We start from the raw sequence: 24,243 nt of genomic DNA, 5'->3' as shown, positions 1-24,243 counted from the left end.
TTCCATAAACTTTATTTTAGGGCATGTGTTTTACTAATGTTATGTATTACTATGGTTCCATATTAACATATCATGGTGAATTACCTATTATGTTGGCCTTATGCTGTAACTGTTATTGGCATGCTGTTAATATACTGACTGTTCTGTTATATATTGTTGTGTTTAACTGTAATGGGGTTATTTCCAATGTTCTGGCATGCTGTTATTACTAACAACGGTTTTGTTCATAACTCACTTATATGTATTGGTTTACCTGCATAACCACAGAATGTCAGGGTAGGCCAGTTCCTGCTGATCTGCTTACCCAACCTCAGCCAGCCATGGCACCAGGTCCCAGAATGTCTGGGACCTAAGCTGTGGTGCTTCCACTGCTGTCCCTGTACCACCTTTGGGTGGACACTCCTTGGGGACAGGGCCCATCACCCTGGGACTGGGGGCAGATGCAGGGTTGTCAACCAGTATCAATTACTGGCTATGGTGCACAGGATTGTTCATAGGAGATATGAACGTCACCTGCTCTGGATTGAGGGCAAACTGGACAACCTGGTGGGTCATGCTGGCCCCGGCATCCAGTTTCCAGCACAGCCACTTTTGGGGTAGTGAAGGAACTGTGATAACTGGGATTTCAGTCATGCTGCTGCCATCTGAAGGCACATACACCTCAGATTCCACAACACCCTCCCCGTCCAAGGTGTTTACACCCCTCATGTCTTTCTTGTCTGTCTGCAAATGCAACCTCTCCTACCCAACTTAAATCCCCAGATGTACCTACATCCCTTCCCCAACATTTCACTCTCTCCTTAAAAAAAAATGTGAACCCCTGTCCCACAAAAAATATCACCTCATACATAGCTCTCCAATTTGCACGTGTTCACTGGATACAACTAATTGGGATGTGAAGCTCCAAATTCATGTACAAATTCTGTAAAACCAGCTGTTGCTGTACAATAAATGGAAAGCTATGGCCCTTTCCTACACCCTTTATGCACAACCCTACCTGCCTTTCAATATGTATTCCCCCCTGCTTGTTCTCATTTCACCACTGTCCTATCACCCTCTTTTTCTTTTCTTGAATAATTTTTAGTGTGGGTTTGTGTGGAGCTAAGCAGCACGGCACATTGTGGCACTTTGAGCAAACCCGTGCAAACCTGCTGAACAGTGCTTAAAAGTGCCTTAATGATCCTATGTGTTTCTAGTATTAGGCACATCAGCAAAATTATCAAACCTGCCACATCTTGAACCCAGGCCCCTGTCAACTACAGCATAGTGCATAAGCCCACTAGGCCATTCAGCTCTGAATTAAAATAGGTGCGTGTAGCAAAATGTACTGATTGCCACTGTGTACCTGAGACTGTGATGCAAAGATTACACCAGTACACAGCCAAATAAATAACAATGGATGTATTTGAGGCTTGCGATAGCAGGCATACCTGTCAACTGCACAGATTGTTAAATAATGCTCAGAGTTTTACCCCCTATTTTTGACCTGGTTTTCAGAAAATCATATTTTTCTGGCAAAGTACTGGGAAGTTATCAAAGATTGATGTTAGAAAATCATGACAGAGATTTGAGTTTCACACTTCATACCTTCCAGAAAACACATGCTAATGCAAAACCTGGTATTCTATCAACATTCTAAGTTTGTAGGAGCAATATGTAACGATTGTCCCTATTTTTGATCCTTTGTCCCACTTTTATTTATGGCTTTGTCCAGATTTCTTGTTGTAAGAGGTTGAGAGGTATGATAGCAAGTAATTGTTCCCTTATACCAGCAACATCTTTAAACATGCCTGATAAGGCAGCAATGGCAAAGTACATGTGTGCAACTGGGACCCTGCTGCACAACAACTGCCTTTGAAAACCATGCACATAATGATGGATGCAGACAACGTGTGTCATAGACTGTATGTATGCATATATATCTTGCAAATACATCTGCAGCTGCACTTGCTCAGTAGCTCAATCTGTTAAATGCCTTGCATGTAGTGTATTTTGACACCCACAGTCCTGGATTTAAATCCAGTATGTTGCACATCAATTACAATCTTGTGAACACAGAAAATAATGACTGACTCATGCAATTTTAATCCACACAGGTTGCTGCTACTGCATTGACTGCTACTCATGTTTGCAAGTCAAAGGCCTGTAGGTAGGGACACACTTCACATATCTATATGTCCAAAGTGTATGCCGCCTACTACTCCATGATTGCCACTGTTACATAACAGATGTACCTTATGCACATGCTTTGATTGGACTGCAAAGGATGCTCTTACCTTGGCTCTGCTGTGATGACACTGCTGACACTGCTGCCTCAGTTACACATACAGCTTGCTGTCCTCCAAAGAGTTCACACTTCCCCCATGTGTCTTAGGCTGCAGCAGCAGCTGCAACCTGGAACATTCGCAACTGTATGTTAAGCTAGCTGTTATAGACCTACCATACCTCACAACCCCCTAGAACAAGAGATCCAGACACAACCATACATAAAGGGTGGGATGGACAAAGGTCCAGTGACAGGGACATGTTTCACAGTTTGCCCCTACAAAGCTAGTGAGCTGATAGAATAGCAGATACTGCTTCAGCATGCATAGTCTGATGGGTATGATGTCTCACATTCACATGACTCCCTCTCCTTACTGACCTCAACCCACAATGTTTACCACTGAATTTCCAGATAATCACAATGTCATGGGACAATTCCCAAACATATTATGCAAAACTGTGGACATACCTCTGAAATCTCAACAGTGGACAGTATTTGTACCTACCACCTGTGATGCTGTAGTCTCCACACCTCAATAATGTCCATGTGAAAGTCTTAGAAAGGGGTCAAGGCCTACATGAATGCCTTAAATATTGCACTGAGGTGCCATGTCATTGGCTAATGAAAGTGCAACCCAGCTGTTTTGGATGCAATTATCAAGTCTGAGGCACAGATCGGTGCATAGGCAATTACCTGTTAATGACCATTACCTACAAAAGGCAATCAGCTGCCTATGGGGAACATGTCTGTATGTTGTTTTGCTCACAAAGAAAACAGTTTTGCAAGCTATTTTCTGAGGAACACTTCCAAAAAAGGAGTATTTCACTCTACCAGGTATGTAATATATGTCCCCATATAGTGTGATGCAGATGGTAGGATGGAGGTTTGGGGAATAAAGATTACAACAGTAAGCCTGTCATACATCTATGGTATTGACATGTTGGTGATACTCTGCAGTTCAACAGCTACAGGCATGCATCACAGCTGTCCCAGCTTTGTGTCAATTCGCAGCTCTGCCCCTGTTACTTTCACCTACAATGGTTGGCTGTTGTATGAAAGCTAGTGGAATCCGTGTTAGACATAGTGACACTAAGGGTGTACACTCCTATAATGTCAGACAATGTACTGTCATTCACAACTTCTCAGTCTGTCAATGCCACACATAAATAGTGGTGGCATTCTGCAGGTGTCCTTGACTGTCCCTGATGTACCCTGTCTAGTTCACTGTTTTGTTGAAATCCGTCCCTCATTGGTTGAGAGCTATGGCTAACATACGTGTCAACCCACTATAGAAGGGATTCAGTCATAGCCATAAGTAATGGGGGGACACAGGCCCAACCTCAGTGACAAAAGATACATATTGGCCCACAATGTAAAACTATGACTACACTAACAGATATTACTGTAGCATACGTGTTTTTTGAGGGGTCTGGATTGTGACAGCTAGTTTGTCAATTGCGCATCAACAACCATTAATGAATGGCCAACCATTTTTCAGACGTCCACATGTTTGTGCCAAAAGGAATTCATGAGATACACATTCACAGACCACAACCATCTGTGTAGTGGGGAGGTGGGAATTCCTACAGGGAACATATAGTACAGCAGGTTTGCATTGCTGTCTGTCATTGCAGCTCACTGCTGTTGCTGGACTGTCCCCATATAGTTGTAATATCACACAGCTATTTGTCCGACAGTGCTTGTATGGCATATTAGTGGGAGCTTGCCCATAGGGGACACAACACAGTAGACTGCAGTGATGGGTGTAGGGACATACAGCAGAATCTGCCATGGCATGCAGGGACATACCAAGTATTGCTACTATCTTGTTGATGGCCACATATGTAGTGTGTTGATAGACTGTGGGATATGATGCATGAGGGAGTGGTGGCTAGTGCAGAATGTATTGGTTGTGCAGGGTCTGTACATAGTGGGTGTCCACATATCTGGTCCTGTAATGTGTCCCCCTCTTGTTGTCTTTCAGGAATAATGTATCACAGGAGGCATGCCCCATTCACAGCTGCTGAGAATGCTGTTATCGTGGATGGCCTCAGATGGCATCATCACATTCTACTTTCAAGGAGTCAACAACATCATGACCTGCATGCAGCATTGTGGGGTGAATTTGTCAGAGCAGTTAACCAAAGTGGACATCAGGACAGGACCTATGAGCAGGTCCAACAAAGGGCCACAGATATGGTCAATGCCAAATGTCAAAGAGCAGCTGTTGTGGCCAGAGATCTTGCTGCCACCAGTGGAGGGCCTGCAACAGAACAATCACTCACAGCCACAGAGGAATTCCTGGCAAACCTAGAATCATCCACCAGCTCCCAGGCATCCATCACGTCATACATCCTGGAGGTGGGTGCCACAGCATCAACATCAGAGGAGTGTCCAGGTAAGCTTTCTTGGTTCACCAGTGTAATACTGTATCAGTCATTGTGGCAGGATCTGCATACCAGTACATGGGTGTCAGGTCTATCTGCATGGGGGTTGTCTTCATGCACAGTTATGCACACATAGAACATCAACAATGTAGGGAGTATCACATTAGCTACTGTAAATGTGGATATATGCACATATTACCCTCTAACAGTGCAACTGACAATCCCTCTCCCTCACATTTTCATAGGTACGTTAGGTGTGGCCAGAGTCTGTGGTCCTGTACATTAAGGACTGCCATTTAGTCCAAGCCACAGCTGTTATGCTTAGCCAGAGAGGAATAGTTGTATGTTCCATATTGGAGCAGTTTACTACAGTGCATACAATGGATAATCACAGCTGTGTATTTGTGCAAATACTAACATGTTTGCAGTTATATTCATGAAGAAGTATGCAGCCTGCTATATAGGAGACAGTAATTCCAGGATGCCTGTTCACTCACTACAGGGAGATGGTACATACCTGCAGCAGTGATACTACAGCAGGCATATCCTTCTCAGGATAGGAGTACTGGTTATTATGTGTAGTTCTATTACATACACTGTCATATTGCATATTCCACAGGTGTAGTGTACTGGCAACATTCACTGGATGTAGCTGAAGTGCATGTTAGAAAGGGCCTGTCTTGTCTGTGTATGTTGTTGTGTGTTTGTGTGTTGTGCATGAGATCAGTGATGAGATGAGTTTGTGTGGATTACCAGACACAATAGTGCAGGTAATAATGTACTGATTTTGTCTTCCTCCTCACAGGTGAATGGGGGAGTTGGAGTCTGTCCCCTCACAACCTGATGTCAGTGTCCCATCAGGGTCTGATGATGATGGTGGCCATAGTGAGCCACAGTTGGTGTTGCCGGGGGCTGAATCTGTCCCAGAGGTTGACATCCCTCTTCTGCCCCTGTTGTCCCCCACACACAGTCAGTATGCTCACACATACCCAGTCCCCATAGGCCACAGATATGACAGTCACATGATGTTGACATTGAACAGGGCAGTGTGACAACTATGGCATCAGTGAGCATAGACGTTGGCCATAGCCAAACATCTGGTGAGGTCTCACACAGGCAGATTGACAGGGGTTCTCGAAGAGGGAGTGCTGTCTGTCCCCTTCCTGTCAGAGGTGTCACATCACGGGTCACTTGCAGCATGTTTTGGACCATCATGGAGGCACAGGCACATACCGAATGAAACACCAGATGGATGCTCAGGGTCATGGACGCAGCACAGTCTGACATCTTTGACTGCCTCCTCCACATTGGTGATGCCACTGATCATTTCAGTGATGTAGTGGACAGACAGTGGGCTGGGACAGTGTCTGTCTTTGCCTGCACATTGTCTGTGCTGGAACATCTGGTTGGGGTAGGGCATCGAGCACATGGGCATAGGTCAGCAATGCCATCTCTGAGAGACCATGTGTCCATGCACACTCACGCCCCATAGTAGCAGTACCTCCAGCGCAACAGAAGAAAGATTGCTGTCCAGACCAAGATGTGGCAGGCCATGGGCATGTGGTCCTGAGTGGTCCCATGGGGGACATAGGCTGAGCAGACAGCAGTCACTGTCAGGTACTACCACCACATCCAACCTTGAGTGTGGTAGTGCCAGTGCCACTCCTGCTAGAGGAAGTTCCCGTGTTCATGGCTGTCCAACATACACCTGTGTAGGGTTAGCATTGTGCTTGACTGTGTACATACACACCCTCAAACATCACTGTTACATGCAGGTCACCCACAGACACGTATGGCACCTATCCATGGCACCAATGAACAGCACCCCTTCCTGACTCACACACATGCTGCCAACTGTATGGCACAGCCTAGGCCTCTGGCACCCCCACACCACACCCAATGCATGTAATGATACCTGTGCTATATCCTTGCCATCCATGCCATGGATGCAGGGACATGCAAATATGTGTCTGATACACAGGGTGACTATATTACTTTCAAAGTTGTTGTGTAGTGCAGTATTGTTATGCCATTGCAGGTGTTGTGGGCCATGACAGGTACTGTGTGCTGGCATGTGTCATGATTACACAACAAACCTTGTGTATCATAAGTGCATGATGTTAGACTGGTGGTAGTGTGACAGAATGGCTGGTGTATCACGTACCTGTGTATGTTTCTGCTCCAGGGCTTTAAGTGCTTATTCTATGGACACACGGCAGGAGTACAGTAGCACAGGATGGTGTGGAAGCACAGCAGAAATATGATGTCAGCAAGAGTACAGCAGTATTTATGCATGGTTTCCTAGGTGTGTATGTGTAGAAGATTGTGTCTGGGACAATGGGGGTCAACCAGAATAATTAAGCATTCATACTTTGTGAGAAGGTCTGCTACCCTTTATACATGTCACCTGGGTTTTCTGATTGTACAAACCTAGATGGTGGCAGACATCAGTGATGCTTATATAGGACCTGGAGCTTATCACAGGGCTGTAAAATGCATAATCATTACACAGAAATAGCCCCTATGAGTATGTCTGTACTGATACTAGAGGATATATCTGCAACTACATACATACAGGGTTGGCTAGTGGAAGACTAGTACCCCTACCTATCTACTGTTACACACCATATCGCATAGTAGTTATCACATGCGCCACAGAGTTAATCTGATTTTGGAGTGTCAGCTAGTACTCTTAAGGTGGATGACATCAGCAGGCCTTGTAGGGAGGGCATTTAGAAACCAGCATCTAGTCTTAGACCCATAGTGCTGCAGATAGATACATTTACACACGCACACACACACACACACACACACACACACACACACACACACACAGTTGGCTGTTGTGAGATTATAACCTCTACCTATCCAGTACTACACATTACAACTTGCATTATGTATCACAAAGTAGACTGTCAGCCAATGCTGTTAAGGTGGATGATATCAGTAGGCTTTGTAAATGCCATCAGGTAGTCAAAGGGCCTTAAAATGTATAACCATTGCTCAGAGATAGGCATGTATGTACTGCTGCAAGGGGTTAAATTTACACACACACACACACACACACACACACACACACACACACACACACACACACACACACTTGGGCTGTTTTGAGATTAGAACCCCTAACCATCTAGTAGGATACACTACAACTTACAGTACTTATCACATGTGCCACAGACATTACTTGAAAGTAGTCTGGCAGTGCTGTTAAGGTGGACAACATCAGCAGGCTTTGTGAAGGAGGCCACAGTTGAGGAAAGCAGCAAGTCACAGGACTATAAAATGATTAACCTATGCACAGGCATAGGCCAGATAGGTATGTCTTTACTGCTGCAGTGAATATACCTGTATATACACACACAGATACACTGAGAGTTACCAGCTATGAGATTAGAACCCTTACCTATCTAGTTGTATACTCTATACGCACAGTAATTATTACGTGTGCCACAGGTTATGTCAATTTTACTTGTGCATGCAGCCACAGTACTTGTGGCCTACACAAAGTGGCCTTGTATTACACAGCATGTGTAGCCTGCAGAGTGCTTCAGCATACTGCTCTTATTGTCTCTAGTCTCATAGGAGTGAGATACCTGTTAATACCCCTGCTATGTGTGTACAATTTCCAGTAATGCCATGTCTGGCTGGTTGCAGTTTGGTAGGTGGACAATTGGACATGGACAATATGACCTCTCCAAGGCCTACATTACAACCATTGTACATTGCACCAGCTGATAACTGTTATCTGTCTACAGGGTGACATTCCACAGGCTCATGGTTCTGTGGGTGTGTGGATTATGTCAGTTTGCGGCATTGGTGTGTTACCATCAGACAACTATTGTGATGTGTAGGTGCAGATAACCCTAACATTCTGTGTGTAAGTGGAGACATTCATACATCCCCCAACACACACACATGCACACATATATACAGTATAACATGGAGGTCATCTGAACTCTTGCTCTGTGTATATGTTATGTAACTGTGTTATGTAGATATGTGTGGATAGTCTATATCAGTCCACACATTATTTATCTCTCTCTCTCTGTCTCACTCTCTCTCTATATATATATATATATAAACATTTTAACATATGTATATATATATATATATATATATATATATATATATATATATATATATATCACATACTGATAGCTAGGGTAATCATGTGTGAGGGGGATAGGGGGAAACATACATAGTTGTCTATATGCACAGACATATTTCCACATTTCTGTCATTTGGGTGGAAGAGGCAAGAGACACGGGCTCAATTTAGTTAAGTGTAGGAGCATGTCCAGTGTGACTGTCAGTACTTACAAGCTGACTCCAGGCCATACCTACCTGTACTCCATTCTGGGATTTTGTGCACTGCAGACCATTGGCTGCTGCACCTGTTTCTACACTCCAGAACCTCCCTGTTAGTTTGTCCAAGGCATTCCCCGGCTGTTTGCTGAACGTAATATATGAGTCATACCTATCAACTGTACACATTTGCACAGAATTTCCAGATATTTTCCTCTTATCTTTGGTCCATGTTACATAACATTGTGGTTTTCTGGCACATTAATGACAAATCATTAAAGAATGACATTAGGAAATAATGACAGACATTTGAGATTCAAACTGCATACCCTTCAGGAGATTCATGGTAATGCAAGACCTGTTATTCTATCAATTCTTGACAATTGTAAGTGCAATATGTAACACTTGCCTCTAGTTTTGGGCCTGTGTCCCACTTATATTCATGGTTTTGGCCAGATTTGTTGCTGTAAGAAGTTGAGAGGTTTGATGTGACTGGGGTACATGCTGTAACACCACATACAGGGTGACAGTTTGCATACCTCTCCCTGTACATGTTTGTGAAGAATGCCTGGCCTATTGCCCCATATGTCTGCTCTGTTCCTCATGCAGTTGTGGTTTTCCAGTACTATACTTTAAAACGGAAGCACTGAAGTTTTGTAAGTACTGAGACATTTAAGTGATGGCCTTTACATCCTGCAGCTAATCTGATGCGTTGCAAACTGCTGTTATACTAGCAAACTTCTATGTTACTCAGTCCATGTATAATGTCTGTCTGTAGGTTTGGACCTCTGTCCTCCCATTTTCTCTGGCTTTCTCCAGCTGTCTTGCAGTAACAGATTGTGGTGTTATGCACAGTCTGTGGGACTCCTACCGTACAAGTAACTCACATGCAAAAGTTGTAGATGCTGCCAGCTAAAAACCATCAACACCACCCCCCATCCTAATGTCCTTAGCCCAGTAAGCCACACCAGCCACCAGAGAGAGAGAGAGAGAGGTTTAATTCCTCACACTATCAATAGCATCAGACATACACTGACCCTTGCCTTTTGTGTGGTAAAATATGTGGCTAGGTTGTATGTCATTTCCTTGGAAATGTGTGATCTGCTGGTATATTCTTGCAAACATACTCTGTTACTGCAGTTGTATGAGAACACAGATGTGTTGGAGGTAGGGGACTCTGGCATTGATAGTCATGCATCTGTCCTATGACCCCCCTATTTGACATTTCACTTGCATAATGCAAAGAGATTTTCAGTCATGTGGCCTAATGATTATTATGGGGCACTCGGTATTGGACAGAGTATCTGTCATTCCAAGTGGCTGTTAGATCTCTACAAGCTGCCCAATATCCCACTCTATTCCCTTGCATACATGCAGCAGGTCCATACATATGCTACCATAGTCTAGTACCCCATACATTTGTTGTATAGGAGAGCAACTTACCTTGCGAATGCAGCAATTGAGAGACCTGTGTTTCAAGGCTGAATCTGACTGATGCATGCAGTACACAGCCAATACATGATTAGGTGCAGGTTGTGTGGTGTGGCTGGCATCCTTTTTACTATGTATGTGAGTTGGAGTAAGGTGTCAGTCCCTAGGACCCTAGGTTGTCAGTGCATATGCTATACATTGCCTCTTGGTCAAGGCCAGGGCATATTGGCCATGCCTACATCTGCCTACAGGGACAGTCTCAGGGGGTTCCTCCTCTGAGTTCTCTTGTGGGTGTGGCAGTGGGGACCTAGGCACTGGTGGGGGGCTGTGTGTGTCCCTTTCTTGTGATGATCCTACCACAGCTGTTTCCACAGGATTATATTGTGTAGCGTGGAACATACATACTGTGAATGTCTGTGCACATGTGGCTGGAGAGTACTGCAAGGCTCCACCAGATATATCGAGGCACAGAACCGTGACTTGAGCAGCCCAAACACATACTCTATGATGTTCCCAGTTTGTGCATGTGCCTCATTATGGCATTCTTTGGTAGGTGTGTGTGCATTTCTGATAGGTCTCATCATCCACAGTTCTAGTGCATCCCCAGCATCCCCCAGTAGATGGCTGTATGGGATGTCCCCCTGGCAAACATCTGGCACAGCTGTGATGTGTGCCAGATATGGGAGTCATGATAACTGTCAGGGCTGCCAGAACACACATTCATGATAATGCCCTGGGCATTGCACATGATCTGGCAGTTGATGGAGTGATACCCCTTGCAGTTGACAAAGACTCTACCCTCCTCACTGAGCCGTGCTTTGATATAGACATGAGTGTAGTCTATGGTACCCCGTACCTCAGGGTAGTGTGCTACATGTAGAAGAGATGCATACTGCTGGCCATCTCCTCAGGGTTGAGGGATAAATAAATGTGCTCACTGGCATGTGTTTGCATGGCATCCAGGAACTAGTGAAGCACCCTGGATGCTGATGCCTGTGAGACCCCCATCATGTCCTCAGCTGGTCTTTGAAAGGTACATGTAGCTAGTATCGATAAGGGCTGCACATATCTTTGTTTCCACTGGTTCCCCTCTGTTGGCTCCGGGTCTGAGTTGAGGGTGGCAGAGGTCAGTGAGTTCTTGTAGTATGTCCCTGTCCACCATTGTAGCACTCTACAATCTCCAGCTCATGTAGCCCCCAGAAGGTTACACTGGGCCTGAACACTCTTCTCCTTCTCAGTCTAGGCCTATCTTCAGTAGCAGCATCACTACTGACCTCAGCAGCTAGCACATACAAATTTAGCAGAGCTGCAGCAGCTCCTAGCATTGCTTTAGTTAAAAAGCCTGCATTTGTACTCCATTGGTGCAGAGTATGGGGGTGAAATCAGATTGTAGGGAGTATGCAACTTTTCTAGTCCTCTGCTGTAGGTACAGCCTGTGTGATTGGCTTCCTATTATGCATTCCACCTGCCAAGTACATAATTGTCAGTGTTTTAATGGCCCAGGTTAAGTGGTACAGGGGTCATCAGTAATTTATATATGATTGGCTTTCCCAAGTAATTTTCTTATTTTCTTTCTTTTTCAAACAGCCTTCCCTGCTAAGCACTGTGGTGCAGTGCTCAAACTCGCACCACAGATATAAACAAAGCTTAGCAGTCAATAGATACACCCCCATGAACGGGCATGCTCAGCACAGCTCAAACCAGCTTAAACACATGCCCCAAAGCTGAACACAGCTTAGCAGCACTGGACCTGCCCCCCCCAGCTCAGGTCAGTGGCATGCAAACAGGAGCCCCTGAGCTCCAATGTGCTTAAAGAAATAGAGATACACACCTTTTTTATGTCAGCTACCTCGTCTATGGACACCAATAAGGTTTTGGGGCTACAGGGATTTGATCTGCAGCCATGGATACCCATTTTTGCTATTCAATAACCCCAGCTTATTTGCATACAGATCCGTGCACACAACCTGGATGCCACACTATTCCAGGAACTGCCTCCTTAGCAACCACAGACATCTACCATTGTACATACTCCATGCAATGCTATATAATGCATTATTGTCATATATTTTATTTATTTCTACACTTTTTTTTTTGCATAATGGCATGTTCGAGCGCTGCTGTGTTCCACTTAAACATAATACAGGTATTAAAAAAAATATTTTAAATATTATTTCATTACTTTTTGTAAACACGGGACATAGTTTTGCACATATCTGTGTCTGCTTTGATATTTCTGACCTTCTCACAGGGCTTTTACAGCCCCTGTTCACTTTTTAATTTCATCTACACGGAATTTTTCTGTGTACATTTCTGACACCAACACGGGATCTGAAAAACTGCCTATCTCCTTGCTGGACCACTCTATACCCTCACTTGCACGCAATTCACCTGCTTATGAGGTGATTTGCATGCCACAAACACTTCCATGTTGGCATGCACGTGCACACCCCTCAGCTCTGTTTACTGGATTGCACGGCTGCTTACTTTCGTGTAGGCTTTGTGCCACTATGCCTACATGGAAAATGAATCCATGTAGGCTTTATTGAATTTCCCTTGCAATCTATGCATATAGAAACAGTCCCTTTTTAGCACAGCCCTTACTGTGAGTGTTAGGATTCTTTCTGAATCCTTGGGATCATCTTTAACCACCACCCAAACAACTCATGATTGGCCAGTAGTGTCAAAGTTCACTTAACCATGGAAGCCCCTGCTTTCAGTACTTTGTTCAAGTGTGCCAATTGCAGATATTGCACATGGACCATTAGTGCACAGCTTTCCTAAGTACTGATGTTTTGAGCACCTCTGCTGGAGGTGGACTTCTTTGGGCATCTCTGTCTCACAGGATTCAGCCTTTTGAGCCTTGCCTCTTTACCTTATCTTCCTTTTGCTTTCTTTGTGAGATGTTATTTGCTCTTTGGGATTCTTCACAGTTGCTAACTGCTGCAGAGGCCCCTTGAAGTAAGATATTACAGATATGTAAGTAATCAACACGTTTGATCTTCCAGAGAGTTCTCAGTGCTGGGTACATATTACCTACCTTCCCTCCATTTCCCTGTAAATGGAAGGCCTCTTTACTCACTTTGGGTGTCCTTTGCCCTATAGCAATTACATATATCACATTATTTCATGGTTTTGGTTTCTTAATCTTTCAGGAGTGTCTCACTCATGGGTTTTCCTACACTTCATTGAGGCATGTATGGTCAGTCATCTTTTTGATATTTTGAACTTCACAGTTGACTTTACCACAGAGTGCTTGATTATGTGAGCTGGCAGTGCCTGTTTGATGTCATTTTCCCTTTGTCTTCAATATAATGCAACCATGTTGTTGGTATATATAAGATAAGGGGTGTGGTGGGCAAAGACCCCTCCACACAGAAGGTGCAGAGTGACTTGGCCCTGAAATAAAATATTTTTTTTCTTTTTTTATGTTTTTTGAGTTATGGTTTTCAGAACTGAATATTCAGAAAGGTGTATCTTCACATCTTGCTTGTGACTCGAGAGAGAATGTAAGGAAACCATTTCTGATGTTTTGTGGGGTGAAAACTGTCAAAAGCCATGGAAGCCCTCATGCAGTGTGTTACAGTAATACGATGTTGGGTTAAGAGAATATCTGTGCTCTTGGTGAATCATAGGGATTCAAAATTAATTACTGGTGAACTGAGTGAGGAACAAGAACTCACTATTTTATTTAAAGGGAAAAGAAAACAAGTTTTCAAGAGAAAACTCATTTGAACAGCTACTGCCATAGAATAGACTGCTTTGTGGAAAATAAATCCCCACCTTCCTACCCTATTCTTGCTGTGTTCTTAAATCAAGTTGTCCTTGAGTTGCCCACATGGTATGTTAATTGGATGATATAGTTCCTTCCCCCTCCTCTTTCATTGGTTCTTGTTGACAAACACAAAAGTATATTCTTGTGCAGGCACTTCACTTGAGCTAATTAAATTCATTTATCCTGGCAGTGTATTTCACAGTTATGTACACATGTAGCCCATTATCCTCAGACAAAATGTCACTCAGGATTCAGCTATCCTACCATTGTAACTAAGCTAGTTATACATTGTTTACTGCCAACCATTACTGTTTTGCATTGATTTTAATTTTATACTCTTTGGTAAATGATGTTAGCTGTTATTTGTACAATTATTTATTTATTTATTTGTTTGTTTGTTTATTTATTGGACATTTGTTGACTGGGCCTGGTGAATAAAGCCCTACAATTAGTACAAACAAGTAGTATAATAAATCCAAAAGTGTATAAACTAATCATGTAACTAGTATAACAATTGAAATGTACACAGAAATAGTATAAACAAAACCTAAGTAGAAATATTTGCACATCCAAAGTTATTTACAGATGTATACCATTGCACTTTGAGTGGTAAATAGCAGACTTCTTGTAGCAATTACTGTAGCACACAAAAGTACTACCAACACTAAATGTTCTACAAGGAAACAGCTCCAGTACTTATTATTAATGCCCACCCCTCCAGGCATGTCTAAAGGTCAGTCCCCTGTGCATTCTCCTATTAACCTGGTGAACTTGGGCATCCTGAGTCAATGTAGCAACTGCCTCATGTACACTGACAACCCTCTCCTCTTACCTCCCAACACTCAGACTTGTGAGAGATGCACTTATATATGCAAAGTGGAAGCCACGCACTCTCCAGCCAAGACCGGAATAGCTGGTCAGGGGGAGAAGGTCATCACTTGCACCACACCACATGGAACACATAGCCCTCCAGAACACACACCAACATTGCCTTCACATAAAAACACAAACCACACACATACCTTCACTGAGGCTCTCAATAAAAATCTACCCAAACAGCAGAGACCTCCAAGGCAGAAATGCACTCAACCATCACAACACAACACTAATCATGAGACACATAACTCTACTAAACAGCGTGCCACTCAACCAAAGCCTCTAAGGCAAAACAGCATGCCCAACACACTAGTCATAGGTGACTCAATAGTGAGGCACACTGATGTCCCACTCACTAGGTTGAATAAGGAGAAAGTAACAGTCAGCTGCCTGTCAGGTGCCAGGATCCACCACATAATGTGTGCACTCAGGTCCCTCAACAACAGGTACAAATATGACTCTGTCATTGTACATGTGGGTGTGAATGACCTGAGACGTACCTCCCTGGACTACATGAAAAGAGACATGGAGGAGCTCTTAGATTATGTAGCCCAGGCAGGTATGACCCTAGCCCTGAGCAGCATCCTACCAATACCGAGAATGATACCACACTACAAGCAGAAAATACATTTCAACAATTGGCTAAGTTTCTAGTGTCATTCTAAGGGGATCCAGTATCTGTCTGCCTGGGATGGCATAATTGACAGACCTCGATGCTTTGCCAATGATGGCCTGCATCTGTCACCCCTGGGCTTCCAGATACTGACCAAGGCTCTTGCCACCTCTATAGTGCCTTTTTTAGGTGGTGTTCCAAAGACCAAATTACCACCATAAAAGCTGCAAACAAATGCAATCTGAGGCTCAATGCTAGAAGTCTAAATCTCAAAATGCACTAACTCAAAGCACTCCTTAAAATGGAGAACATTGACATTTGTGCCATAACAAAGACCTGGCTCAAGGCAGAAGAAAGCACACCTGCACTACCAGGCTATAACTCATTCCACACCTTTCGGCCCCAGAACGTGGACCGAAGCTTCAAAGGCGGTAATGTTTCCATATTCATAAAGGATGCGCACACCTCCAGACTGGTAGCCCAAAATAATGCATCAGAGATACTTCAGATGCAGCTAACATTGGGTAAGACAACAATTCAGGTTGTAGCCTGCTATAGGTCCCCAACCATGTCCCAAAACTCACACTCCACGTTCCTAAGCACCCTGGAGAATATTAGGGTCCAATCTAACACTCTCATACTGTGCAACTTCATCTACCCCTCCATTAACTGGGAAAATTACTCATGTACCAATACACTTGCCCAAAGTTTCCTGGAATTCATACATTCCAATGCCCTGGACCAGCTCGTTCTTATCCGCACTAGAGGTAGCAACATCTTTGACCTGGTCATTACTAACATGGGCGACCATTGCTCTACACCAATAGTCAACTCCTTCCTTGTTAGATCTGACTACAAACTAATCACCTTGGAAATGCACATCACTTCCACCACCACCACCACCACCACCCCCCCCCCCCCGCAAAGGTAACCACCATGAAAAACTTTTCCAAAACCTAACGTTGGAATTCTAAAAACAGAGGTGGCTAACTTCGCGGCACCCATGCAAACGGAGATCTGTTGCATGACCCCCGAATCATACACCAATGCACTGTATGAACACGTACACAAATGCATGGATCTTGACATCCCCAACAGAACCAAAATGCTCTCCTCCAAAAAAAGGAAGCCAATCTGGTGCTCACCTGCCATAAACAAATGCTACAACAGAGGGAGAAAACTGATGCGGAATAAGGTGAAGTCCCAAGAGTGGAAAAACTCCCTTATTAGCCTCAACAAAAAGTTGAGATCCCTCAGCAAATCCTCTAAAGCTAGCTGTGAAAACAGAATTGCAGCAGATAGTAAAGAAAACCACAAGGCCTTCTACAGTTATGTAAAGAATCTTCACTACAATACCCAGATTTGCTTTGAGCTACTGCACAATGGTACCTCCTATACTAAACCAACAGATATTGCCAATATACTGGCCAACAGATTCAGTGCCAACTTTACCCCCCCCCCCAAGGGACCAGTCACAATACCAAAAGATTGCCAGGCACCCAGTATTACTGCTGCACAGGTTAAAACAGCACTGTCCAAGGCCAAGAATGCAGCTTCTATGGGACCTGACAATATCGCTGGCTGTATTCTACATGAACTACAGAGTGAACTGGCACCTCACCTATGTGCCCTGTTCAGTCACAGCATCAGCTCAGGTTTTGTCCCTACCAAATGGCACACAGCTACAGTCATCCCTCTCCACAAAGGAGGAGGGAGTACAGGCCCTGGGAACTATCGCCCCATTAGCCTTATGAGTCTGATATGCAAAGCTATGGAACGCATCATCATGGATCTAATAAACAAGGATATAGGGAATCTCTAAACTCTGGATCCCACACAGTTTGGTTTTGTGAAGGGTAGATCATGCCTGCTCAACTTGGTCAACTTCTTTGAGTCAGTCACCAGAGCTGTGGATGAAGGCAAGGTGGTTCATACAACCTACCTTGATCTGGCCAAGGCCTTTGATACCATTCCCCACTCAGGAATGATAGAAAAACTCACTAAGCTAGGCATCAACCCCTATATCACTAAGTGGGTTGCAAACTGGCTCACAGGTACAACCCACAATATGAAAGTAGCGGGCTCCAAGTCATGAGTGGAGTCCCACAGGGTTTGGTCCTGGGTCCTCTCCTGTTTGGTATCTACTTCTCTGAAGTCCACGCCAACACGAAGGGATTCTGGCTGACAAAGTTCACAGACGATTGCAAGTTGGGAGCTATTATTAACTCCATGAGTGATGTTGACATCCTACAGAAAGGCCTCACTGAGACCAACGACTGTTGTCAGAACCATGGCCTTTAGCTCAATGCCCAAAAAATGTGTTGTCATCCCCTTTGGGAAAAACCCAGTTCCCATGAATTACCATCTCAATGGAAGTCCACTGAACACAGAAGGCGTTATAAGAGATCTGGGAACACAGGTTGACAGCAACCTCTCTTTTGACCACAACATTGCCACTGTGGTCAGAAAGTCTTTCTATGTGGCACATCTCATTACTAAGGGTTTTGCATCCAGGAAGGAAGAGGTCTTTGTCTCCCTCTACTATTCCCTCATTAGGCCAATCATTGAGTACAATGACCCATTTGGTATGTACCTCACTAAACACCTGCAACAACTGGAGAGGCCACAAAAGTACTTCACAAAGAGGATCCTAGACCTTAAACATTTGTCCTATATGGACAGACTAAAAAAGACACCAACTATTTTCTGTCTTATATCGCCTACTTACAGGCAATCTTTGCTTGACTTACAAAGCCATGTCTGACCCAGCTCTGTTAGAAATGCTACATCTAAAGAAATCCCAATCCCTCCACACCACATGCTCCAGAGACCTCAACCTCATTACCACAATCAACAAAACATGCTAGAGGGACAGGTTCACAACCCAAAGACTGCCCATGCTATGGAATAGACTTCCCATACATGTCAAGCAGAGCACCTCACTGACCCTCTTCAGGAGAAATCTTGATGAGTGGATGGGAAATAGAAAATTCACCCCGGGGATCACTCCAGTGGCTTTTCTCGACAGAGGTACTGAGAACTAAGGTTGGGTGGCACGATGCCAGGGTAATTCTATGGGCTAGGCTTGTAAAGGCCCCAGGGCCATTAGCCTAGTACACACCTATGAACATATGAACACAAGAGTTAGACAGTAAAAACAAATCCAAGATGTAGTCATTTGTACATCAGAAGTTATAAATACAAGCATATACCACTACACTTTGAGTGGTACAGTAATAAATACATGTGCCTAAAAGTTTCAGAAGTTATCGATAGAGGTCAAAAAAAGAGAAAAATTCATACAGTACTAGGAAAGGAGGAATAAGTGGGTTAGGTGAGTAGAGACCAAAGAGTAGAAGATGAAGTTATTGTGAGTGAAGTGGGAGTAGGTGGTGGAAATTCAGGGCAATAAGTGTTGACAGGAAGAAGGGGAGATTAGATGATTGAAAAGAAATGAGGGAAATAGGAGCTTGTTATGGTGGGTGGGTACAGTGACACAGCCAGGTGATGTATAGAAGGTTTTTGAGAGCAGTCTTGAAACTCTGAGGGTGAGTAATGTTTCTGATGTGTAGTGAGAGTTCATTCCACGCTTGGGCAGAAAAGTATCTATACGGGTTTTGCCCAAGTTTGCTTTTAGGTTTGTAGATAGTGAGGAGGTTTTGTTCAGAACTTTGGAGAGATCTAAGGGGGGTATAGTAGGAGACTAGCGAGGTCAGGTCATGGCAAGATGAGGGCTGGTACTGCATAGAATGTATGATCTGAAGTTGGGAGAGAAGTTGGTGGGGGAATTCTAACCAGTTTAGGCTTTTAAGGGCAAGGCAATGGTGTGACTGGTAGGTCTGACCTGCTGTGAATCTAGCAATTTTGCGGTAAGTAGATTCTAGTTTAAACAGGAGAGAGGATTGTAGTTTTGTGTGGATTTGAGAGCCATAGAAGAGGCTTGGAAGGAGGTAAGCATGGGATAGAGATTTTGGCACTAGTGATAAGAATTTTTTTATTATGATACAGAAGTCTGAGTTTTTGGTGTTATTTTTTAATGTTATAGGTGATATGTAGATCAAATTTGAGTTGTTCATCTATGATGATCCCCAGAAGTTTGATGTTAGACTTGACTGAGATAGGTGTTTTGTTTAGGGAAGAGATAGAGAAGGAAGATTTGAGATGGTTCAGGGTTTTGGCGGTGAAAAACAGGAGTTTGTTTTTTTTGAGGGGGTTAAGAATCAGCTGATTCTGGGTGAGCCTGTTTTTGGTTGATAAGGATTTTTGCATGAGAGTATATAGGTCAGAGAGGGAGTCAGCTATGTTAATGACAGTGGAATTGTCAGCGTATTGTACAAGAGGGGTTCCTATTAGAATGACGAAAATGCATTTTGTTGAATGCGTTTTTGTCGACACATATAGAGCGAACAGGCAAAAAAAAGACACAGCTATTCAGCAAATTCTTTCCCTGGGAAAGAAGTCACTTGACCGCTTTGTTGCTTTGCCATGTTTTGCAGTGTAGTGTGGTCCCTTGTCCGCTATAGCTCCCGAGCATGAATGTGCAATAGTTACTGACCTTAGGGTTAGAGTGCAGGTTAAGGTAAGTGCATATGTATGAAAGTGTTTACTGTTTTTTATCTTGCGTTAGATGTATGGTTGAGTTATGTGTGCATGTGTTTTCAGGTGTTTACTTTTGTTTTGGGGGGGTAGAATTAGGATTAAGGTAAGTGTGTATGTGTTTGGAACTGTTCACATAAATGTGCAAGAGCTACTGACCTTAGGGTTAGGGTGCAGTTTAAGGTAAGTGTATATGTTTTAAAATGTTTACTGTTTTTTTTCCATTAAATGTATGGTTGGGTTACGTGCATATGTGTATTTAGTCGTTTACTGTTTTTTTGGGGGGTACAATTAGGGTTAGGGTACGTGTATGTGTTTGGAAGTGTTTATTTATTTTTTTGGTTAGAACAGCGATTTCTTTCCCTAGGAAAGAAATTGCTGTTCTGTGGTTTGGACATTTTCAGCTTTCGCTGAAAATGTGTCGATGAAACATCGTTCGCTGTTTTCAGCGTTCAATGTTTCAATATAGACACGTACAAGGAAATATTCAATTGATTGGTAAAATTGTTGAACAGAAGAGGGCCTAGGATATACCCTTGGGGTACTCCCATTGTGATAGGTAAGGCACATGATGTAGTAGAGAGCCATTTAACAGGCTGTTCTGATCTGAGAGGTAACTTGAAAACAGGAGATGGTTAAAGGAGACATATTGAGCTTAGAGAGCTTTGACAGAAGGAGACAGTGGTACATGGTGTCAAAGGTTTTAGAAAGGTCAAGGAATAGGGAGGAAATGAGTTTGTAATTGTCCTGAGCTTGGGATATAGGGTTAATGAAAGATATAAGAGCAGTGGATGTGCTGTGTTTTGGATGAAAGCCATGTTATGTGTGGGTAAATAAGTTTTCTTGTAGGAGGTTGTATAGGATTTGCTTATGGACACATTTCTCTAATATTTTGGAGAGCGGTGAAAGAATAGCAATAGGTCTAAAGTTGGCAAACTCAGAAGAGTTTCAACCCTTGTGAATGTGTATGCTGTAATTTTTTTTCCAGACTGTGGGGGCATTAGCTTCTATGAGAGAATGGTTAATGAGAATAGAGATGGGAAGTGCTAGTGAGTTTGCAGCCTTATGGAGAAAGAGTGGAGGAAGATTGTCCATGGAGGGAGAGCAGGACTTTACCTTGCTAAGCAGGGATTTGATGTAGTTGGTAGATATAGTTTTCAGTGAGATGGCAGGAGAGCGATTGGGGGAAGTTGGGGGATCTGGGGAGGTGGTGACATTATTACTGGAGTTTGATTGAGGAGATAGTTTACAAATGGTTTTAGTGAAGTAGGCATTAAAATTATTTGCTGTTTCTTGAGGGATGGTGTTTGGACTAGAATTAGGAGAAGTGGTGTTACCTGGGTGCAGAATTTGGTAGATCGAGTTCCAAAATTTCTTAGGGTTTGATGAAAGAGTGAATGGAGGATTGTTGTAGAAGTTTTTCTTGTCATTAGTGATGTGTTTCTTTGTTAGGTTGCAGAGCTCTTTACAATGTTGGAGGTGGGTGGGGGAATTTAGTTTTAGACCACATTTTCCAAGCTTTATCTCTTCTGAGCATTAGAGTATGACTGGTTTGAGTAAGCCAGGGGATATGAGGGATTTGACTCTAACTGTGTAAGGGGAGGTGAGAGAGTTGAGAATGTTGAGAAATATGGAATTAAATTTAAGAACAGCATCATTGAGAGGTACTGTAGATGATAGAGGAAGGACTAGTTGATAATTGAGAGATGGTTGTTGAAAATGTCAGGTCGACAATTGATGAGTTTATGAAAATCTATGTACCTATGATGGCGGTTTAGATGGGGGAAATATCTGAGAACCTTGACAGGGCAGTGATCACTGAGAGAGTCAGGGAGAGTTTCTGGGGAGTGATGTTTTTGAGGATTTGAGACAAGTATCTAGTCCAGAATGGAAGAGTAGTTAGTGGGTTTGCTAGTGTACGTGGGGGTGGAAATTAGCTGGGAGAAACCATATAGATTTATGTGTGTGCTAGGATTGTCAGTGAAAAAGGATAGTCAGTTGATGTTTACATCTCCCAAGATGGTGGTCTCATTGGGTGATTGTTGGGAAAGCCAGGAGAGAGTATTCTCTAGTATGGGGATATTGTCCCCTGGTGGTATGTAGAGGGCAGCAATAGTGAAGGAGTTGTGTTCATTGATTTTGCAGTTGGCAAGAAATAATTCTGCTGAAGATTGTATGTGGGTGGGAGTATCGAGAGGGGTAACAGTTAGGTGGTTAGAAAACATGATGGCAACTCCCCCACCCTTTTACTCGGCATGGTCTAGATGTAGAAAGTTATAATCCAGGGGTAAGAAGTCTTTGTCAGGGATGTGGGGTTTGAGACAGGTTTCAGTGAGAGCGATGATATCTGGGGAGTATTGGGTGATTCAGGTGTGAAATTCACTAAATTTGTCAAGTAGGGTTCTGATGTTGATGGACAATAGAGTTAATTGTTTTTGGGAGAATGAATATGTGAAGCAGCTGAGTTAATAAGTTTGTTGGAATGGAGAGGGCTGTGAGGTCCAGGATTGGGATGCATATTGCCTGATAATAAAATATTGGAGAGTGTTAAGTAAAGAGTTGTGTAGTGTATAGTAGAGATAGATGTGTTTTTTCACTTTATGTTTTGTATAGGAGGTGGAGTAGTGTGGAAGTTTGATTTTGGGAAGGAGGAGATTTGTAGCAAGGGTAGATGATGTGGCTGAAAATGAGTGTAAGGACTGTGAATAGTTAGAGGGAAAGATGGATGCAGGGAAATAATGAGGGGGTGTTAGAGGACTATGGTAAGATGAGAGATTGTATAAGAGAATGAGAGTGGCAAGAGTGGAGGGCAAATAATGTTCTGCTTAGTGCCATAGCGAGAAATGGGATAGAGTGGAGAGGAAAGGTGAATGTAGAGTAAGGTAGTCAAGAAACATCAGCGTTGAGTTAAAGAGATTCCCTAAGATGACTAATGTATTAGCGAGCTATGTAATGTGGTTTATTCAGGATTATATTAAAGATGAAGCAAGGTAAAGTCAAGTTGAAGAAAGGTATGTTCAAGTTGAGAATAAGGTGAAGAGAGTAGAGTATTAGGGGTGGTGGTGGTGAGAGATAAGGAGACACAGATGTGTGACTATTTTAAGTAAGAGAGATCAGAAGGAAGTGGAGGAGTGTAAGGACAGGATATTTAGGTAGTATAAGAAAGGAGACTAGGAGCAGAGAAGGAGTGATGTAAGAATAGAGTGAGTGTTAGATTAGGGGAGGAGATTATAGGTTTTGAAGGAGTGGTCAGAAGTAAAACAGAGGGAGCAATTAGGAAGTGAGGTATGGTAAGTAAATGTTTGTGAATGGCTATAGGGGTGAAGAGGTGCACTGACTGGAGGAAGGTAAGTGGGAGTGAAAAGGGTGGGACTGGAAGTGGTGAAAGGGATCAGCTATAAATTAAGTGATATGGGGGTGGGTGGGAATGGGGATAGGGCAGGGGAGTGGAGAGAGCCCAAGTACAGCAGGCAAGTGCAAATCCCCGGCATGTATAAGAGGAAAAAGAAAACAATCACCTGTTGAAGAGGGGACAACTTTGAAAGGTAAACCTCTACAGTCAGGAGCAATGGCTATGTTTAGCTAATAGACACTTTGTATTGCTTCTAGCTGATTTAATCTCAATAATATATAAAGTAATCGGTGCTGTACTTAATCATAGAGAAAAAGTGTGGTTTATAAATAAACAGTGTGAGGGAGCCTAAAAGTATAATATATGGGGGGATGGGATGCTAGCATCCCTGATGGTGTGCTCACCAAAGATAAATACAGTACCACAGTACATGAAGATATTTTAAAAGGCCTATATGTTGCAAATACTTAGAATAAAAATGTTAAGAATGTTCCTCTTTGTTGCATTCACCTGATTGCTTGGCAATACACTTTTAGATGGACACAGAAACCACTGGGTGAGCCGTTGGGAAGATCGAGGCTGGGATGGGGGAGCTGGTGAGCACACTATCGATTATTAGTCCAAAAAATACCTATCT

This window comes from Protopterus annectens, chromosome 1.part0 (genome assembly GCF_019279795.1).
Source record: "Protopterus annectens isolate FY-2018-M chromosome 1.part0, PAN1.0, whole genome shotgun sequence".
Classification (NCBI taxonomy): domain Eukaryota; kingdom Metazoa; phylum Chordata; order Ceratodontiformes; family Protopteridae; genus Protopterus; species Protopterus annectens.
This window is presented reverse-complemented; position numbering follows the sequence as displayed.